This window comes from Oryctolagus cuniculus, chromosome 4 (genome assembly GCF_051225735.1).
Source record: "Oryctolagus cuniculus isolate XC-2025 breed Fujian yellow rabbit chromosome 4, ASM5122573v1, whole genome shotgun sequence".
Lineage (NCBI taxonomy): Eukaryota > Metazoa > Chordata > Mammalia > Lagomorpha > Leporidae > Oryctolagus > Oryctolagus cuniculus.
The window spans coordinates 55,436,313-55,457,722 of record NC_142870.1 but is presented as its reverse complement, the minus strand read 5'-3'; the positions used below and the strand labels follow the sequence as shown (position 1 = coordinate 55,457,722).

Here is a 21,410-nt window from a genome sequence, read left to right as displayed (position 1 = left end):
CCATATAGAAACTTGCTATAAACTCTTATCCTTTTTATTTATTTTTTTGACAGGCAGAGTTAGACAGTGAGAGAGAGAGAGACAGAGAGAAAGGTCTTCCTTCCGTTGGTTCACCCTCCAAATGGCTGCTACGGCCCGGCGCACTGCGCCAATCCGAAGCCGGGAGCTAAGTGCTTCCTCCTGGTCTCCCATGTGGGTGCAGGGCCCAAGGACCTGGGCCATCCTCCACTGCACTCCCGGGCCACAGCAGAGAGCTGGACTGGAAGAGGAGCAACCGGGACAGAATCTGGTGCCCCGACCAGGACTAGAATCCGGGGTGCTGGCGCCGCAGGCGGAGGATTAGCCAAGTGAGCCTAGGCGCAGTCCACTCTTATCCTTTTTAAATGGCAATGATTTAAGTGACTCAAGTTCTTTCTCTATTTCTATTAAAATAGAGCAAATGAAAAAACGACAAAAGGAAGGAAGGAAGAAAGGCAGGCAGGGAGATTCAGAGCTTAAGAGGCTGATGCTTAGACAATTGAGATCTGTGAGCTTGTGTGTTAGGCCCAGGCATCAGGAAAGAAGGAAGGAAGGAAGGAAGGAAGGAAGGAAGGAAGGAAGGAAGGAAGGAAGGAAGGAAGGAAGGAAGGAAGGGAGAGTGAGCAGGCAAGCAGGCATTTCATGAAGGAGAGCCAAAACAGAGAAACTGAGTCCAGGCTGGAGTGTCAGGGAAGGAGCAGTAGATATCAAGGGGAGGAACGTGGAGGCTGCATACCGAGTGGCATCCTGTGGGAGGAAGCTCAGAGCCTATTTGGGAAAAGGCTCTGCTCAGCCACTCTGCCTTGAGGACAGGAAAGCTGGGCACTGTGACCCAGGGACAGCAAGCCAGTGGAATGCTGGGAGATGAAGCCAGTGAGAAAGGAAGGGGCTAAATCATCCATTGGGAGGTCGACTGCAATAAATTTTTGGAAAAAGTTTGAAGTGTCCTAAATACAAGTGATAGAATCAGAATCCTGTTTTTAAAAGAAGTCCATCAGCAACCTGGAGTCTATTATCATAGCTGAAGAAAGAAATGGCCACAATTTGGATGAGTAATGCTTACTAGTGGTGATTTAGTAGTGATAAATAAGGAGGAATGAATTTGTGAGATATTAAAAAACTGAAAATATATATATTTGATAACCTGATATTTGGAGAGAAAAGAAGATAGCATCAGAAGTGAATCCTATGATCCTAGCCTACACATGCATTGAACATGAAAAATGTAGTGGTTCAGAATTTATACCATAATCTTGCATTTTTCAAAATTCTAACTCCAATACTTAAAGTGGTATAATCTTGGGCTGATCACTTAGCTACTCTGTGCCAGAATTTTCTCACCTTTGAAATGGTTAGGATATTAGTAGTCACACCATCAAGTTATGGATTTTTTTTTTTTTTTGACGGGCAGAGTGGACAGTGAGAGAGAGAGAGACACAGAGAAAGGTCTTCCTTTTCCGTTGGTTCACCCTCCAATGGCCGCTGCAGCCTGCGCGCTGTGGCCAGCGCGCTGCGGGCAGCGCACTGCGCTGATCCGAAGCCAGGAGCCAGGTGCTTCTCCTGGTCTCCCATGCAGGTGCAGGGCCCAAGGACTTGGGCCATACTCCACTGCCTTCCCCAGCCACAGCAGAGAGCTGGACTGAAGAGGGGCAACCAGGACAGAATCCGGCACCCTGACTGGGACTAGAACCTGGTGTGCCAGTGCCACAGGCGGAGGATTAGCCTAGTGAGCCGCGGTGCCGGCCTTTTTTTCTTTTTTTTATGGATTTTTTTTTACAACATCAAGTTATAATATAGATAAACAAACAGTTCCTGGCCCAGGATAAGTATTATTTGTTGTTAGTTATCAGCATTACTTTATGGGGATGGTCATCCCCTAAAAAAAGGAATACTGGAAAAATATCAGGGATGGGGCTAAAGAATATGACTTGATCGATCTTAGGTTTGTTGCCTAGGTGACTTTGATATACCTTAGAGAAGAGTGTTGCATAGATATAGAAGAGGCTAGAACCTGATGACAAGATTTGGAGTAGAAGTCATCAGTTTATAATGCATAGATCAGTGGAGATGAACACAATCACCATAAAGATTTCAGGATAAGCCCCAAGGGCTTCCAATATTTAATGACCAGGTGGAGGGGCTAGAACATACAGAGAGATTTTTAAAAGATGAAAGGCAGAAGTAGGAGAATGTTTGGAGAAAGAAGGTGTGGTCAACAGTGCCAGGTACTGCCAACAGTTCAAAACGAAGAATAATCTGGTGAAATCCTGTCCCTGCTGACCTTCCAGTGAGCTTTCCATTTGTGTAATTGACACAGATGCTATTTCATGGTGGGCTAAGAGGTAAGGAAAACAGAACCAGTGAGTAAAGACAGTGTTCAGAGATTTGGCTTCTCAACCAAAAAGAAGAGAGAAGGAGCAGGAACTGGAAGAGAATGTGAGGTCAGCTGAGGACAAGTTTTTTGCTGTCATTTTCAAAATGAGAGAAATGTGTGTGTTTTAAGTATCAAAGAGAAGGAAATAAATGGATTGAAGAGTCTAATTTTCCTTAAAAAAAGAGTGGATAAGAGACAGAATATAGGTTGGGGAATTATTTTTGAACAAAGAGAAAAATAAGTGCTATTACACAGGAGATTGAAAGGGATGAGTGCTGATATAGGCAGGCTTGTAGATTTAGAAGCAGGCATTAAAGGGATATCCTGTCCAATGACTTCAATAGTCATGAGAAATGTCTGCCAAGTGAGGCAAGGGAGATGAGAAGAAAGGGCTGGGAGTTTAACAAAGTCATGGGGAGAAGGGAAGAATAAACTGGCATGGGTAATGAAGACTGACTTGAGATCATTGATTACGAATTTACAGTGATGCAATTATTTCTGCTGTGTGATGTTCTCAGGCAGTTTGCTACTTGGAGGCAGGATTGAGATATCACCATAAGGTAGAAATGGGGCAGGGATTTGGGAGTGAGGGGTAGGCTAGATGTTTCAGGTTTGGCAAGAATATTATTGCAGTCTGCCACTGTGGCATAGCAGGTAAAGCTGCCACCCGCAGTGCTGGTGTCCCATATGGGTGCCAGTTCGGGTCCCAGCTGCTCAATTTCTAATCCAGCTCTCTGCTATGGCCTGAGAAAGCAGTAGAAGATAGCTCAAGTCCTTGGGCCCCTGCATCCACATGAGAGACCAAGAAGAAGCTCCTGGATCCTGGCTTCAGAAAGGTGCAACTCCGGCCATTGCAGCCAACTGGGGAGTGACCAGTGGATAGAAGACCTCTCTCTCTCACTCCCTCTCTCTCTGTCTGTCTCTTCCCTGTATAACTTCTCCTTCTCTCTCTGTATAACTCTCCTTCTCTCCGTGTGTAACTCTGACTTTCAAATAAATTAAAAAAATCTAAAAAGAAGAATATTATTGCAGTAAAGGACCCTGAAATCTATTGACCATAGAAGGAGCCACTAGTTTTGAAGAAGTCCATGAAGTCCATTTTATTTTCTCTTTTTTTTCATAAAGACTATTTTCCAACAATAGAATGGCAGCAGGAATAGTTTAACAAAAGGAGATGAAGTTGTGATTAAATACTAATATTCTTGAATTAATTATTTTGGAGGTGGAGCAGATTTATTGATGGAAATTTTGATGCTGGTTTATATGGAAACGTTTTACACAGAAAATTGTGGGAATTTGTTTTTTGTAAACTTATGGAATTTTACACAAGAGCTTGGCTTTTTGTATCATAATAGTGGTAATATTATCTGGATCTAGATTCATGACTTGGTGTACTCCTAATTGTTAGTTAGGGTAAGTTTTCTCTTTCTTGTCCCATTTTATGCTCACCTTGGTGTACTGTCAACTGTTGCATCCACACATCTTTCTCATGCTAATATTTCTCTTTTCCTCTTAGACCCTTGAATAGTGTTGATAACCCAATCCTAACGTGAACTCCACTTCCCTTAATATATGTGATCTTCCTTCTTTAAGATTGATTCTGTGATCCAAATTGCAAACCCAGCTGTGATGGTAGGCACTTGGGAAAAGATACATTTCATTGGGTTTAGCCTTTCAGTGCCTAAAATCTGGCCCCAGGTACTCCTTTTATCACCTAGTTTGTACTATGGGGCTGCCTTTCCTGAATCTTGCTATATATGAGGCATAACTCTGAATGGCCTGATATAAAGACACCAATTTTTTATTGCTTCTATAACAAATTTCCACAAAATTAGACATTTGAAAAGCAGAAATTTATTATCTTACAACTCTACAAGTCAAGAGCCTGAGAGCCTTGGCTGGTTCTTACGTTCCAGGACTTAGAAGGCTGAAATAAGGCAGTCAGTGGGTATAGACTCTTAACTGGAAGCTCAGAAGAATAAATTCACACTGTGTCGGTGGCCAGGCTCCCAACAACTTGGACATCCACATCCCTAGATCTTTGCTGGTTGTAGCCCTTGCTTCATTTCTCACAGGTGGGAGTCTCATCTCTACAGTTCCATAGGAATGTCCTTGATGTGAACTCTCTGCAGCAACTGTGGACCCCACACTTCCACTTGGCATTGCCCTAATGAGTGTTCTCTGCAGTGGCTCCACCCCTGCAACCACTGTCATCTTGGGCCCCAGGTTGTCTGGGAAAGTCTTTGAAATCTAAAATGGAGGCCCCCATGCCACCATGGCTGTGTTTATCTCAGCCTACCTGGCTGCTCTCTGAGAATGCACATTACTCTCTGTGGTTTCTCCAGCATGTCTGGCACACTGCTTTTGTTGGCCAGTGTCTCATGCCACTGGCACCTTTACATTTTTGGACTCTCCTCTGCAGCTCCACTCTCATAGCATCACTACACATCACACTATGCAGGGGTTCCAACTCTGGAAATCTCAGTGGAAGCTGCCACACTCCACAACTCTTGTGTTCTGTATACCTTTAAAACCAGAGTCAAATGGAGAACAGCAAGGTGTGCTTACAGAAGGAGCCATACCTATTTGCACATTGGCTACAGTAGAATTAAAGCTCTTTGCCAGCAAGCTGAAATCTGGAGCTGTTTCTGGGAAAGCAAGATGCCCCAGGAGCCTTTCCTAAAAAGACTCTTCCCTAAAGGATTCTTTAAACAAACTTGCACTTCTCAGTTTCTTGTTGGTCTGGAATGGGAGTGGCTGCTTTGAAGATCTCTGAAATGCTGGTGGAATATTTCTCCTATTCTCTTTCCCATTAACACATGGCTCTCTTTTATCTGAGCCAATCTCTTCAGCAAATGGTTCTACATTGGACTCTGTCCAGAACACAACTTTCTTCTCTCCTTGTGGTCAGGCTGTGAATTTTCCAACTTTTTCTGCTGGCTGCTTTTTAGTAGTGATTTTCACTGTAAAACTAACTAGCAGCAGCCAATAATTCCCAATAAACAGCCCAAATTCTTGAAATCTGCATCAAATAAACCAGTCTACTACTTTGAGTTCAGGTTCCCACAAAGTTTTAGGACATGGAAACAAGAAGCCAGGTTCTTTTATAATAAAAATGGCCTTTACCATTCACATTTCTCTCCCAGCTTTTACCAGGAAATCAATCCTAAGATATGGCTAATAATAATGACCCCATTTCTCTTGTACTAAGTTTCTATATCAGTTATCTTTCCATAACCTTAACTGAAATGCCTTAGAGGAGCTGCCTAGGAATGAAGAAGGTTTAGTTCAGCTTGCAGTTTTGGGGTCCACAGTTCAAGGCTGAGAAATCCCACTGGTCTGGTGTCTGATGAAGATGGTGAATGGCAGATGGCAGAATGTGTGCCAATGGAAGATCACATGGTAAGCCAGGAAGCAAAAAGGGAAGGTAGGCCAAACTTAGCTTAAATGACCAATCCTCTATTGAGAACTACCTATTCTCTAATGCCATAAAGACCTGGATTTAATGACACAAAGACTTCCCACTGGGCCTATCCCCTAGATGTCATAAGTATATCAAGTCTTAATCCATTAAGTTCATCCTTAATCCATTAGCCACTAATGTTAAAACTAGGGGAACCAAACTCCCAAGACATGGGTCTTTGGGGGATATCTCAACTATTAATCAAACCAAAGCAGAAATGTTGCTAATTTGAAGATTGTTTGGTAGGGGGAGAAGATAGGGGGGAGGGTTTGCTTTGGGTTTTCATTTGGTTTGGTTTTGTTGGTTGTTGTAAGCTTTAAGAGTAGGAGTTGTGCCCCCTTCAACCTTTCACATCTTAAGTGAAAATCATAAGTTCAATGTCTTAAAGAAGTTATGGAACATTTTTGCATTACAGACCTACTGTTTATGAGAGAGAGAGAGAAGGGGAGGGGGGGATTTACATCTGGTTCACTTCCCAAATGCCTGCAATCACCCCCAGCCAGAGTCAAAGCTGGGAGGCAGAAATACAATCTAGGTCACCTACATGGGTGGCAGACCCCAATCACTTGAGCCATCAAGGGTCTGAACTTGCAGGAAGCTGGTACTGGGAGTAGAGCTGGGACCCAAACCCAGGCACCCTGGTGCAGTATATAATCACCTTGTTAAATATTAAATTGACTGTTTTCCTTGAGAGTTATTTATTTATTTGAAAATCAGAGCAACAATGAGGGACAGAGATCTTGCATCCACTGGTTCACTCAAAATGACTAAAACAGGCTGAAGCTAGGAACCCAGTCCATACAGGTCTCAAGCACTTGAGGTAGGTAGAAGCTCAAGTACTTGAACCGTCATCTTCTGCTTCCCATTCACATTAGCAGGGAGCTGGATCAGAAGCAGAGTAACTGGAAGTTGAACAGATACTCTGATGTGGGTGTCCCAAGAAGCAGCTTAATCTACTGCACCACAATGCCAACCCCCAGATGGCAATCTTAACTGGTATATTAACCACTAGGCCAAATGCTCACTCATATTACTGCTTTGGGACTATAAGTATGCATTACTTCTTCCTTGGTTTTCCTTATATATATTTGTATATATATTTGTATATTTATATGGAATATATTTGTATATTTATATGGAATATACAAATATATGTACGAGGGTACCTATCATAGCTAAAAATACCATACTGCTGGATTCTCTGATTAAGTATTTCCTCAAAATTCATTTTCTCTAGTGAAGTAAGACTGCAAGAAGTACTTGTTCCAACTCTTGCCCTCTGTCCCTCTAAATATATCTTCTTTGCTCTCTTTTTCATTTTTCATTTCTTAGTCAATATTATTGTTTGTAACACTACCTACATTGTCCCTAGATTGCACTATTTTCATGAGAGATTCCACAAATAATAATAAGCTGCCCTGCTGAGTCCATAGCACAATTTCCCTACATCAGGAGCTGAGCTGGCTGTGAGTGGCAGGGTCCAGAGTTAGGGTTTGATTCTCCCCTGGCAAGTAGCTTGACTTTGCCCGGCTTCACTTTCCCCACTGTCTGGATTTTCTCCTTTATCACTAGCCGCTCCTCTGTCTCCTTTGCTGACTCATCCTCATCTTGCCAACCTCTTAAACACTAATGTCCCAGGACTCAGTCCTTGGATCTCTCCCTCTTCTGTGTCCTCTCACTCTCCTGGTGATCTCATCCAGTCTCATGACTTCAAATGCCATCTAAACACTAATGAGTTGAAAATTTATATCTCCAGGCCTAAACACTCCCTTCAACTTCAGAGCCGTTTTCTCCAACACCCTACATAGTATCTCTATTTGGCTTTCTATTAGACACACAGGATTTAGCTGGTCCAAAACTAAGCTCCTAATGCCTTCTGCCCCAAACTTTCTTTTCCTGTAGTCTTTCCCAGGTTGGTGAAAACAAATCCATCTTTTTAGGTTGAAACCCTTAATTCTCATGAATCTCACATTGGATTCATGAGCATTTTTTTAACTTTCATTATAAAATAATTTATTACAACACAGCTTCAGTATGAGACTCCTATGTCCAAGCACACACACTCCTGACTACCCTAACTAGGGGACCCTTTTTTCCCCCTTGCCTTGCAGACCTCTTCCATTATATTTTTCAGATACCATATGTTCTTGGCCAGGGCATCAGCCTTATCCTTCTGGGTTTCATTCTTCCTTTCCAACTCTTTGCACTCACCAAGCAGGGCTCCTACTCTGCCTTCTTCTTTAGGCAATACCTGGTGGCTGCTGCCTTGTTCTGTTCCATCCTTTCCAGATTCTTACCCAGCTTCTCACCCTTTACTTTTGTTGCCATCATATTCTCTCTGGGAGGGTCATAAGGTTTGGGATGAACAAAGGCTTAAGGGACAGCTGGAGATGGCAGGCTCCTGTTCAGAGAGGCCCTGGAGGTAGAGGAGCTATGCTGGGGAGAGCCTGGGTAGGACTCCAGGCTTATATAGATGCCCCTGTGCTTATCTCAAGAGTTATCCTCCCCGTTTACCCATAGAGGAATCATGGTCGTGTAAGAAGTGAGGCTGACTGCCTATCTCCTTCAGAAATTTCCACTTCACTACCTCGCTCTAAACTAAAGGAATCATCTGGAGTGGAGGACAGAACCCCTGGAGAAAGAGTAACAGGTTATAGGAAGGGGAAACCTGGTCAGTTTTTGTTAAACTTTCTGTGAGATGGCCAATTGGGTTCAAGATGGTGGGGAGGGAGCACTCATTAGTCTCCTGGACTAGGGGGACAAAGAGATCACATGAATCATCCAGGTGACAAAAAGTTCATCTGGCAGTTTCCAGGTCATCTGTGCCCAACAAGGCATCAAAGCCAAACTATTTCAGATCAGTTTTCTCCAAGATCCAACCTGTGTCCAGAGAAGGCATCTTCTTGCTGTTTTCTGCATCGTTGACCAACGCATCCACAGCCAGCCATTTAGAGAAGCCTGTCTGTGCATTGTCACCAGTGAACACCTGAAGTTTGAAGTACTTGATCACCAGTAGGTAGCCATCTAAGAGACCCAGGCTTTCTTCAAGCCCCAGAACTGATTGGTTGAAGGAGGACATCAAGACTCCCGCCATTACCTCACTGTTCAGGAAGCTCATCTCGGTCAAGTTGGTGGGGTTTCTAGGGGAATCAAGGAATGTGCTTAATTAGAAGATATCCTTGAAGGTTAAAGCAATGCTGATGCCAGATGTCATTAAAGGCACCATGGCTTAAGCCACTGGGAGCTGCTGCTGCCTAACTTGGTATTACTACCACTACAGCAAAGGCAACTCTTGCTGGCACTGCTGCTTCTAATAGTCCATGGTGCCCATGGCCCTGTAGGAGGAGAGGAAGGAAGGTACAGAGGGACTCTACATCTATGAGTGGCTGGAGCAGAAATGGAGCATATCTTTTTAGTGCTATTTTCAAATTTTATCCAGAATTTGGGGATCTCTATTTTTTTTTATATTCGTTTTCCTCATGATTCAAACTACTAGCTTGTCCTGCAAGGATTATTCCTGTAGTTCCCTAACTAGTCTCTAGTTTTGCCTTTCAGAATATTCTCAATGGAGAACCCAGAATAATCCTGTTAAAATAAAACTCAGATCTTATTATTTCTCAACTCAAAAACTTTCAATAACTTGCCATCTCAGAGTAATTTACTAGAAGGCCCTACCAACCTGGCCCAGTCATCTCTTACTTTAGTTTTTACCGTTTCTCCCTTGTTCATCTTCCTACAGTAGACAAACCAGGAACATTCCTTTCTGTGAGCCCTTGTACTTGGTGTCCCTCTAGCCTAGAATGTGTTTGCCCCAAAGAATGACTATCTTCCACCCTTCCCCCAATTCTTTATCTGAGAGTCAAGCCCTCCATATCCTTTGTTGAGACTGTATGCCCTCCCGATTCTGACCTAATTGCTTCCTCACTTTTCTTTCCTCCTCAGGATTTATCTCCACCTGTGCTAGTCAGGAGAGGCTAGGTTAAGCCTCAGTAAAAACCCCTGAATCTCCATGACTTAAAATACCAAAATCAGACTGCTTCCTCAGTTCTGGTTGCTGACTATGACCAGGGCTTCTGTTCTTTGTAGTCCATCTGTTCTCAAGTTCAACCTGGTTAGTTGCCTCCCCACAGGAGGGAAAGAACAGAGTTGGAGGGAGGGTCTTGCACTAACACTTTAATTCATGGATCTAGAAGTGGTACATGCCCCTGCATTGCACAACCTATAGGCAAGAATTGGGTACATGGTCATGAATAACATCAAGGAGATGGGGATATATACTCCTTTCATGTGCCCTGAGTAAGAAGGAATCAAATATTGAGAAGCAGCAGTGGCATCATCTAACATCCTGTATGTCTTACTTACTATGTCTTTGTCATCTCTTCTTTCTACACATTAAACTCAATGAAAGTGTGGCTTTTTAGCCGGCGCCATGGCTCAATAGGCTAATCCTCCACCTTGCAGCGCCGGCACACCGGGTTCTAGTCCCGGTCGGGGCGCCGGATTCTGTCCCGGTTGCCCCTCTTCCAGGCCAGCTCTCTGCTATGGCCAGGGAGTGCAGTGGAGGATGGCCCAGGTGCTTGGGCCCTGCACCCCATGGGAGACCAGGAAAAGCACCTGGATCCTGGCTCCTGCCATCGGATCAGCGCGGTGCGCCGGCTGCAGTGGCGGCCATTGGAGGGTGAACCAACGGCAAAGGAAGACCTTTCTCTCTCTGTCTCTCTCTCTCACTGTCCACTCTGCCTATCAAAAAAAAAAAAAAAAAGTGTGGCTTTTTACTTATTCTGTTCACTGTTTTGTTCTGTTTCATAGAGGAGAACTTCACATGTTCTAGATATTCAACCAATATAAGAGATTGTGCTTGTATAAAGATGCTGAGGGAAAGCACTTAGAGATTTGTCAGTAGATGGAAAAGATTCCATGTATAATGTGTTATTAAAACCATTCTTGTTATTATTTAATTTTAATTAAAAGAGATCTTTAAGATGAGAAATATGAACATATTATCAAAATAATGGAGAATACAAGAGGAGAAAAAGTTAAAATCCCATGGAGAAACAAATAGGTCAAATATTTAATGTGGTTGCCAATACAATGACCAAATATATGGAAACTTTCCAGTATCATTTACAAGGGGGAAGAAGTCACACGATGAACTTGTGGCAAAGGGAAACTAGATCAGCACAGTCATTCATGACAATAAAGTTCATCTGCTTTTTAGAAGCCACCCTTGTTCAAGGAAAGGGAACTTTGAGGACCAGCCCTGTGCCCTGCCCTGATGATGATAATGTGACACTTATCTAACATGTATTGTGTGTGATTCTTCAACCTCTGTCAGGGACAGGGCTGTGTTTCCTCCTCAGGCCAAATCTGTTGTTTCCTGGGGCAGACAGCAAATCCCATGGGAGAAATATGCAAGTGGGATTCTTGGTGTCAAGTCTACCAGTTTTGCCTGATGACACAGGGCCAATGGCTCTCAACGTGATTATGAAGACCCTATGCTGATTTTATGAGAGGAGATATCTCTTAGTTTCCCTGTCCAGTGCATCGCCAGGTGACTTTATGATTCTGTTAAAAAAAAAAGTTAAAAATGAAAAGAATGATAAGCATATTTACTTTTGCCCTGGGCTTGGTGGAATTATGCTGTTTCTGACAATAATGAGAACTGCTAATAGGCATTTTCCGTGAGTACTTTGTGTCTTGTGGGTTTACATGTTTACATAATTTGTCTGGTTCTTCAACTCAGTCCCAGAACTGTGGAGGGAAAGGGTTCACTACCCCATGAGTGCTCATGCAGATGGACTAATTAATCTCTTACCACCCAAAAATACAATTGTTGTGCTAATATTACACAGATAATGTGTGATATAAAACCAATGGAACTGTTTGGATCTTGTTTTTGTGTCTCACACCGCATGTTTTTGGAGTGGCTGAATTTTTGTAAAGCCCCTGTGATTCCTTAACATAGTAGTTTATTGCTACATCACTTATGTAGATGGATTATAACAGTGAAGGACAGAGAAAGGAGATACTAAGTGAGGAGAGGCTGCTAAGCAAATTGCCTTTCTAAAAATAAATGAAAAGAGAGGAATTTAGGAAAACCACATTAGCAAAAATAATCCTTAAATTGATTAGAACAGATTCCGTGACAAATGGCTAGCCAGTGAAATCCTATCCAAAGGGCATTTCCAAAATTTCGTGATTCCCAGCCCTCTTCATCCTTTTTAGAATTTTGCCAAAAAAAAAAAAAAAATCAGAATGGTTGCATTTTTGAACCAAAGTTAATACTTCCTGTTTGTGTTACTGGTTCCAACTTTGAGGTTATTATTGCCACATTACCAAATAACAGTCGATCTTTCAGCTGGTCACCGAATTATTGCTGAAAGATAAATTCTTATGTATATTTCACAAATGCCGTGTTTGAGAGGAGCATGTTCTGATGAACATCAGAAATGTAGTGCCTAAGATCCCTGTTTCTGGTGTTTAGGAGGGAGAAAGATATGCAGTTCAGTCCAAGTGCTAACCCCCAGTCTGCCCAGTGTCATGGAGAAAGAGAGAGAGAACAGAAACATTTTTTAGTCCTTTCCAATTCTGAGGTCCAAAGTATCCATGAACGCGCTCCTTCCACTTGAATAAAATTGGCCTGTTCGCTTTTTCTAACTCCTTTTGCAATTTCAAAAAGTTGTAGAAATGTGGAACTATAAGACAAGTTTACTTTTATGCAAAAAACATTTCAAAATCTTTGCTTTTTTTATAATACACAATGTTCCTGACCTTTTTGAGGACTCCTTAAACATCCTTGCACACACACTCTTTAGCCTGTGCCAACAACACTGTTTTATGATAGTCCATTTCCTTTCCCATGTATGGGCCCAGCCTTGGTATGACTTGTATTCTGCGAACACTATGGAGTCATCTACCATTGTGGTCCACCCTAAGGATGGAGGGAGAAAAGGCCACAAAGTAGCACTGAGAAGGGTGAATTGGAAAGGTGATGAGTTTGATGATTATAGAAAGGGGGAGGGTGGCTGAGTTTTCAGGCCAAACCCATGTATATTGTGCAGGCACAGAAGACCCAGCAGCCCAGAGTTGGAAGTCCAGTGATGTATTTCCCCCAAAAGGCTATGAAGTCATCCTACATGGGGGTGAGGGTGGGGGTTGAAGAAGTATACTTGAGGAGCGAAGAAGATCAAAATTCACATCAGAAGGATGTAGGATGATGTTTTAGAAGTTGGAAATGGAAAGAGACAAAGAAGATAAAAACCAGACCGAGTAAGCAGCTAGGGTAGCTAAGTGGGATTTTACTTTAAAAAGAAGGAAAGCTAGCATAGAAAATGTAGCTACACTGCACAGAGAAGAGGCCAACAATTCAAGGCCAAGACTTGGGAATGGGCATTTGGTGTGGTGGTTAAGATGCCACTTGGGAGGCCTATACCCTCTAACCTGTTTGAGTCACAGCCCTGCTTCTGATTCCAACTTCCTACTGACACACACCCTGGGGGCAGCAGGTGATGGCTCAGTATTTGATTCCTGACACTGAGTAGGATACCTGGATTTTTGTCTGGCCCAGTCCTTTCTGTTGTGGGCATTTGGAGAGTGAATCTGAGAATAGGGAGGACCCTCTCTCTCACCACCCCTTATCCCTCTCCCTCCCTATTTCTGTCTATCTGCTTCTCAAATAAAAAAAAAAGTTGAGATGTTTTTGTCTTTATATACCCAATGCAAGAGCCTCTTCCTAAAAATAATTGTTAGTTATAAAATTGCTATTGCCTATTTTTCATTTTTTTCTGATTTTTAAATTTGAAGAATCTAAATAACATATATACATATTAATAAATGAAACAGCATATTCCATTGTATTGTATACCAAGTTAAAGTTAGATGTAGATCAGTTTTGCTGCAAGTAGTTTTGTCAACTTTGTTTTGAAATCTTTGTCAAATAAATTGATAACAATAGTAATACTACTCTAGTAGTATAGTTCTGTGACTATTTGAAAGTTTATATTATAGGGCAGACTCAACACACCAGCGCTGGAACGCGAGGTGAGCCGAACCTCAATAACCCGAGACACCGGCAGGCAAGCGGAGAGAGGAGACTAGAGGGAACGACCCCCGGGGCGGGGGGGACTTCACCAAGCTAACTGGAAGAGAGAGAGAGGGAAAAAAAAAAAAAAAAAGGTGACTGGTATGGACACGGGTTTCTCTCTCTCCGCTCACCTCTCAAGGGCGAGCAAGACAAAGAGCAGGCGCCATCTTGGACATACGTCATAAGCAGAGCGACCTCAGGTCTGCACCGGCCCTGAGCCTAGCAGTAAAACCTGACTCTGGGTGGGGCGAATTAACAGGAGATTAGGACTTAGTAAATTTATGGTGCTACTGAACTGAGACTGTGAAAAAAGAGACGGTGGGGGAGAGAACTCACGGAATTCACGTGAGCACTCTCCAGAGACGCTACAATTCCGTAACTTTGGCAACCCAGTGGGAGACTGAAGGAGAATTTGAGCGCACTCTAAGGGCCGAACAGATTCCCTGTGTGGTCCTTGGGAAAGAGCTTCTGATCTCTGGCTCCTGTGGGTATATCATTTGCCTGCTAACTACCTCCAACTTTGTTCAGCTGTGCAGAATAACTTCCCTGTTGAATCAAAAAAAAAAGAGAGAGAGAGAGAGAGAGAGAGAGGTTTACCACGCCTAACCTGGGAGTGTCACCTTTGGCACACCAAACAGAGCTCTCAGGCCACACCCATCTCAAGCCCTAAGGCTCCATCAAAAACAGATAGTCCACTTAATCTAGAGTCATAGTATAACAAGAAAAAGCACCACAGTGAAGAAACCAAATATCTCCAATATGCCAAATAACAAACGCAAAAACCAAGGTAATAAAAACAAGGAAGTCACCATGAAGCCCTCAAATGAAAAAGACACCCCAATTCAAGATTATGAGGATGATGACATAGAAGAAATGCAAGAAACAGATCTCAAAAAATTGATAAGAACATTAAGAAGTTCTCAAAAACAAATTCTTGAACTACAGAAATCCTTAATGGACAAGATAGAAAATCTCTCTCGTGAAAATGAAATATTAAGGAGGAATCAAAATGAAACGAAACAACTAGTACAACAGGAAACTGGGATAGTGACTGAAGTGAAGAATTCAATAGATCAAATGAAAAACACAATAGAGAGCCTTACAAACAGAATGGGAGAAGCAGAAGAGAGAATATCGGACTTAGAAGACAGAGAACAGGAAAGGATACAGTCAGACCAAAGAAAGGAAGAGGAAATTAGGAATCTAAAACATATTGTCGGGAATCTTCAGGATACTATTAAAAAACCCAACATTCGGGTTCTAGGAGTTCCTGAAGGCATGGAGAGGGAGAAAGGATTAGAAGGCCTTTTTAGTGAGATATTAGCAGAAAATTTCCCAGGTTTGGAGAAGGACAGAGAAATCCTAGTACAGGAAGCTCACAGAACCCCTAATAAACACGACCAAAAGAGACCCTCACCACGGCACGTTGTAATTAAACTCTCCACAGTGAAACATAAAGAAAAGATCCTAAAATGTGCAAGAGAGAAACGTCAGATTACTCTCAGAGGATCTCCAATCAGACTCACAGCTGACTTCTCATCAGAAACTCTACAAGCTAGGAGGGAATGGCAAGATATAGCCCAGGTACTAAGAGAGAACAACTGCCAGCCCAGAATATTATATCCTGCAAAGCTATCATTTGTGAATGAAGGTGAAATAAAGACTTTTCATAACAAACAGAAATTGAAAGAATTTGTTGCCACTCGTCCAGCCCTGCAAAAGATGCTTAAAGATGTGTTACACACAGAAACAAAGAAACACGGTCATCAATATGAAAGAAGGTAAAGGAAGGAAACCAAGGAAGGAAAGCTCACAGCAAAAGATCACAGGGAATTCAAAGCATATATTAGAACTTATCTTTGGCAAATGGCAGGGCAAAGTTACCACTTATCATTAGTCACATTGAACGTGAATGGCCTGAACTGTCCAGTTAAAAGACACCGTTTGGCTGATTGGGTTAAAAAACAAAACCCATCTATTTGCTGCCTACAAGAAACACATCTTTCCAACAAAGATCCATACAGACTGAAAGTGAAAGGCTGGAAAAAGATATACCATGCCAACAGAAATGAAAAAAGAGCAGGCGTAGCCATCTTAATATCAGACACCATAAACTTTACCACAAAAACAATTAAGAGAGACAAAGAGGGACACTACATAATGATTAAGGGATCAATTCAACAGGAAGATATAACAATTATCAATGTATATGCACCTAACTACAGGGCACCGGTTTATCTAAAAGATTTGTTAACGGACTTAAAGGGAGACTTAGACCCCAATACAATAGTACTGGGGGACTTCAATACTCCACTCTCAGAAATAGACAGATCAATAGGACAGAAGATCAACAAGGATACAGTAGATTTAAACGACACTATAGCCCAAATGGATCTAACAGATATATACAGAACTTTCAATCCTACAGCTAAAGATTATACATTCTTCTCAGCAGTACATGGAACCTTCTCTAGGATTGACCACATACTAGGCCATAAAGCAAGTCTCAGCAAATTCAAAAGAATTAGAATCATACCATGCAGCTTCTCAGACCATAAAGGAATGAAGTTGGAAATGAACAACTCAGGAATCCCTAGAGCATACGCAAACACATGGAGATTGAACAACATGCTCCTGAATGAACAATGGGTCATAGAAGAAATCAAAAGAGAAATCAAAAACTTTCTGGAAGTAAATGAGGATAACAGCACAACATACCAAAACTTATGGGACGCAGCAAAAGCAGTGTTAAGAGGAAAGTTTATATCAATAGGTGCCTACATCAAGAAATTGGAAAGGCACCAAATAGATGAGCTTTCTATTCACCTCAAGGATCTAGAAAACCTACAGCAAACCAGACCCAAATCTAGTAGGAGAAGAGAAATAATTAAAATCAGAGAAGAAATCAACAGGATTGAATCAAGAAAAACATTACAAAAAATCAGCCAAACGAGGAGCTGGTTTTTTGAAAAAATAAACAAAATTGACACCCCATTGGCCCAACTAACTAAAAAAAGAAGAGAAAAGACCCAAATCAATAAAATCAGAGATGAAAAAGGAAATGTAACAACAGACACCACAGAAATAAAAAGAATCATCAGAAATTACTACAAGGACTTGTATGCCAGCAAACAGGGAAACCTATCAGAAATGGATAGATTCCTGGACACATGCAACCTACCTAAATTGAACCAGGAAGACATCGAAAACCTAAACAGACCCATAACTGAGACAGAAATTGAAACAGTAATAAAGGCCCTCCCAACAAAGAAAAGCCCAGGACCAGATGGATTCACTGCTGAATTCTACCAGACATTTAAAGAAGAACTAACTCCAATTCTTCTCAAACTATTCAGAACAATTGAAGAAGAGGGAATCCTCCCAAATTCTTTCTATGAAGCCAGCATCACCTTAATTCCTAAGCCGGGAAAAGATGCAGCACTGAAAGAGAATTACAGACCAATATCCCTGATGAACATAGATGCAAAAATCCTCAATAAAATTCTCGCCAATAGAATGCAACAACACATCAGAAAGATCATCCACCCAGACCAAGTGGGATTTATCCCTGGTATGCAGGGATGGTTTAATGTGCGCAAGACAATCAATGTGATACACCACATTAACAGACTGCAGAAGAAAAACCATATGATTCTCTCAATAGATGCCGAGAAAGCATTTGATAAAATACAACACCCGTTCATGATGAAAACTCTAAGCAAACTGGGTTTGGAAGGAACATTCCTCAATACAATCAAAGCAGTCTATGAAAAACCCACAGCCAACATCCTATTGAATGGGGAAAAGTTGGAAGCATTCCCACTGAGATCTGGGACCAGACAGGGATGTCCACTCTCACCACTGCTATTCAATATAGTTCTGGAGGTTCTAGCCAGAGCTATTAGGCAAGAAAAAGAAATTAAAGGGATACAAATTGGGAAGGAAGAACTCAAACTATCCCTCTTTGCAGATGACATGATTCTTTATTTAGGGGACCCAAAGAACTCTACCAAGAGACTATTGGAACTCATAGAAGAGTTTGGCAAAGTAGCAGGGTATAAAATCAATGCACAAAAATCAACAGCCTTTGTATACACAGACAATGCCATGGCTGAGGAAGAAATTCTAAGATCAATCCCATTCACAATAGCTACAAAAACAATCAAATACCTTGGAATAAACTTAACCAAGGACGTTAAAGATCTCTACGATGAAAATTACAAAACCTTAAAGAAAGAAATAGAAGAGGATACCAAGAAATGGAAAAATCTTCCATGCTCATGGATTGGAAGAATCAATATCATCAAAATGTCCATTCTCCCAAAAGCAATTTATAGATTCAATGCAATACCAATCAAGATACCGAAGACCTTCTTCTCAGATCTGGAAAAATTGGTGCTGAAATTTATATGGAGGCACAAGAGACCTCGAATAGCTAAAGCAATCTTGTACAACAAAAACAAAGCCGGAGGCATCACAATACCAGATTTCAGGACATACTACAGGGCAGTTGTAATCAAAACAGCATGGTACTGGTACAGAAACAGAAGGATAGACCAATGGAACAGAATTGAAATACCAGAAATCAACCCAAACATCTACAGCCAACTTATATTTGATCAAGGATCTAAAACTAATTCCTTGAGCAAGGACAGTCTATTCAATAAATGGTGCTGGGAAAATTGGATTTCCACGTGCAGAAGCATGAAGAAAGACCCCTACCTTACACCTTACACAAAAATCCACTCAACATGGATTAAAGACCTAAATCTACGACCTGACACCATCAAGTTACTAGAGAACATTGGAGAAACCCTTCAAGATATTGGCACAGGCAAAGAGTTTCTGGAAAAGACCCGGGAGGCACAGGCAGTCAAAGCCAAAATTAACTATTGGGATTGCATCAAATTGAGAAGTTTCTGTACTGCAAAAGAAACAGTCAGGAGAGTGAAGAGACAACCGTCAGAATGGGAAAAAATATTTGCAAACTATGCAACAGATAAAGGGTTAATAACCAGAATCTACAAAGAGATCAAGAAACTCCACAAAAACAAAACCAACAACCCAGTGAAGAGATGGGCCAAGGACCTCAATAGACATTTTTCAAAAGAGGAAATCCAAATGGCCAACAGACACATGAAAAAATGTTCAAGGTCATTAGCAATCAGGGAAATGCAAATCAAAACCACAATGAGGTTCCACCTCACCCCGGTTAGAATGGCTCACATTCAGAAATCTACCAACAACAGATGCTGGCGAGGATGTGGGGAAAAAGGGACACTAACCCACTGTTGGTGGGAATGCAAACTGGTCAAGCCACTATGGAAATCAGTCTGGAGATTCCTCAGAAACCTGAAGATAACCCTACCGTTCGACCCAGCCATCCCACTCCTTGGAATTTACCCAAAGGAATTTAAATTGGCAAACAAAAAAGCGGTCTGCAGCCTAATGTTTATTGCAGCACAATTCACAATAGCTAAGACCTGGAACCAACCTAAATGCCCATCAACGGTAGACTGGATAAAGAAATTATGGGATATGTACTCTTTAGAATACTATACTGCAGTAAGAAACAACGATCTCCAGTCATTTGCAACAAAATGGAGGAATCTGGAACACATCATGCTGAGTGAAATAAGCCAGTCCCAAAGGGACAAATACCATATGTTCTCCCTGATCGGTGACAACTGACTGAACACCAAAAAGGAAACTTGTTGAAGTGAAAGGGACATTATGGGAAACGGTGACTTGATCAGCATAGCCCTGACTGTTAATGAACAACTTAATACATTATCCCTCTTAGTAGTTTTTTTGTCTGTTCTACTTAATATGACTGATTTAATTCTGTAATTAATACACAGTTATTCTTAAGTGTTGAAATTTAACTGAATTGTGATCCCTGTTAAACATAAGAGTAGGAATAAGAGAGGGAAGAGATATATAATTTGGGACATGCTCAAGCTGACTTGCCCCAAATGGTAGAGTTAGAAACATACCAGGGGATTCCAATTTAATCCCATCAAGGTGGCATGTACCAATGCCATCTCACTAGTCCAAGTGATCAATATCAGTTCGCAATTGATCATAATGAAAGGACTAAGAGTCAAAGGGAGCACATAAGCAAGTCTAGTACCTGCTAACACTAACCGATAGAATAAATAAAGGGGAGAGTGATCCAACATGGGAAGTGAGATACTCAGCAGACTCATAGAATGGCAGATGCCCTAAATAGCACTCTGGCCTCAGAATCAGCCCTAAAGGCACTCGGATCTGGCTGAAAAGCCCATGAGAGTATTTCAGGCATGGAAAGCCAAGACACTCTGGCAAAAGATCTCTGTGAGTGAGAACCCAGTGGAAAGAACAGGTCTTCAAAGAAGGAGGTACCTTTCTCTGAAGGGAGGAGAGAACCTCCACTTTGACTATGACCTTGTCTAAACAAGATAAGAGTCGGAGAACTCAAGGGGCTTCCATAGCCTTGGAAACTCATGACTGGAGCATAGGGAGATTACTGATGCCATAGACAGGAGTGTCAATTGGTAAAGTCAACAACAGGAGTCACTGTGCACTTACTCCTCATGTAGGATCTCTGTCCTTAATGTGCTGTGCATTGAGATTTAATGCTATAATGAGTACTCAAATAATATATTTCACTTTGTGTTTCTATGGGGGTGCAAACTGTTGAAATCTTTACTTAATGCATACTAAACTGATCCTCTGTAAAAAAAAAAAAAAAAAAAAAAAAAAAAAAAAAAAAGAAAAGAAAAGAAAAGAAACTATCAACTCCCAACTTGACTCTCACTGGGATTAAACATGACAATAGGTCTGATCTGATTTCATCATCATTAAAAAAAATCATCTATTATTTTTCACTTTATGTTTCTGTGTGGGAGCAAACTGTTGAAAGCCTTACTTAATGTATACTAAGCTGATCTTCTGTATATTAAGATAATCGAAAATGAATCTTGATGTGAATGGAAGGGGAGAGGGAGTGGGAAAGGGGAGGGTTGTGGGTGGGAGGGACGGTATGGGGGGGAAGCCATTGTAATCCATAAATCGTACTTTGGAAATTTATATTCATTATATAAAAGTTAAAAAAAAATAAAAAATAAATAAAAAATTAAAAAAAAAAAAAAAAAAAAAAAAAAAAAAAAAGAAAGTTTATATTATATATTTTATAAATATAAAATTAAAGTGTTTAATTTATTTTCCAGTACACGTGACATACATGTACATATAGAAGCTTTTTTTCTCATTTGTTTTTAATTTTTTCTTATTTTCTCATTTATTTTTATTTTTTTACAAATAAGAATCATATGTATTTATAGTATACAGCATGTTGTTTTGCAATAGTTACCTATGGTGGAATGGTTAAATTAAGCTCATAAGTATATGTACTACCTCCCATGGCATTTTTTGTTCTGGGAATACTTGTTTACTCTTAATAACTTTCAAATACACAATACATTGTTAAT

The 21,410-nt window shown here is 41.2% G+C and overlaps 1 protein-coding gene and 1 pseudogene across 50 annotated transcripts in view; one reads left to right on the top strand and one right to left on the bottom strand.

The window, feature by feature from the left end:
• The window catches only part of ABI3BP (ABI family member 3 binding protein), a 295,737-nt gene that overhangs the window by 44,941 nt on the left and 229,386 nt on the right, over positions 1 to 21,410 (top strand). The gene's annotated exons all lie outside the window — the stretch shown is intronic.
• On the bottom strand, positions 7,930 to 8,976 carry LOC138849446 (cyclic AMP-dependent transcription factor ATF-4 pseudogene; annotated as a pseudogene).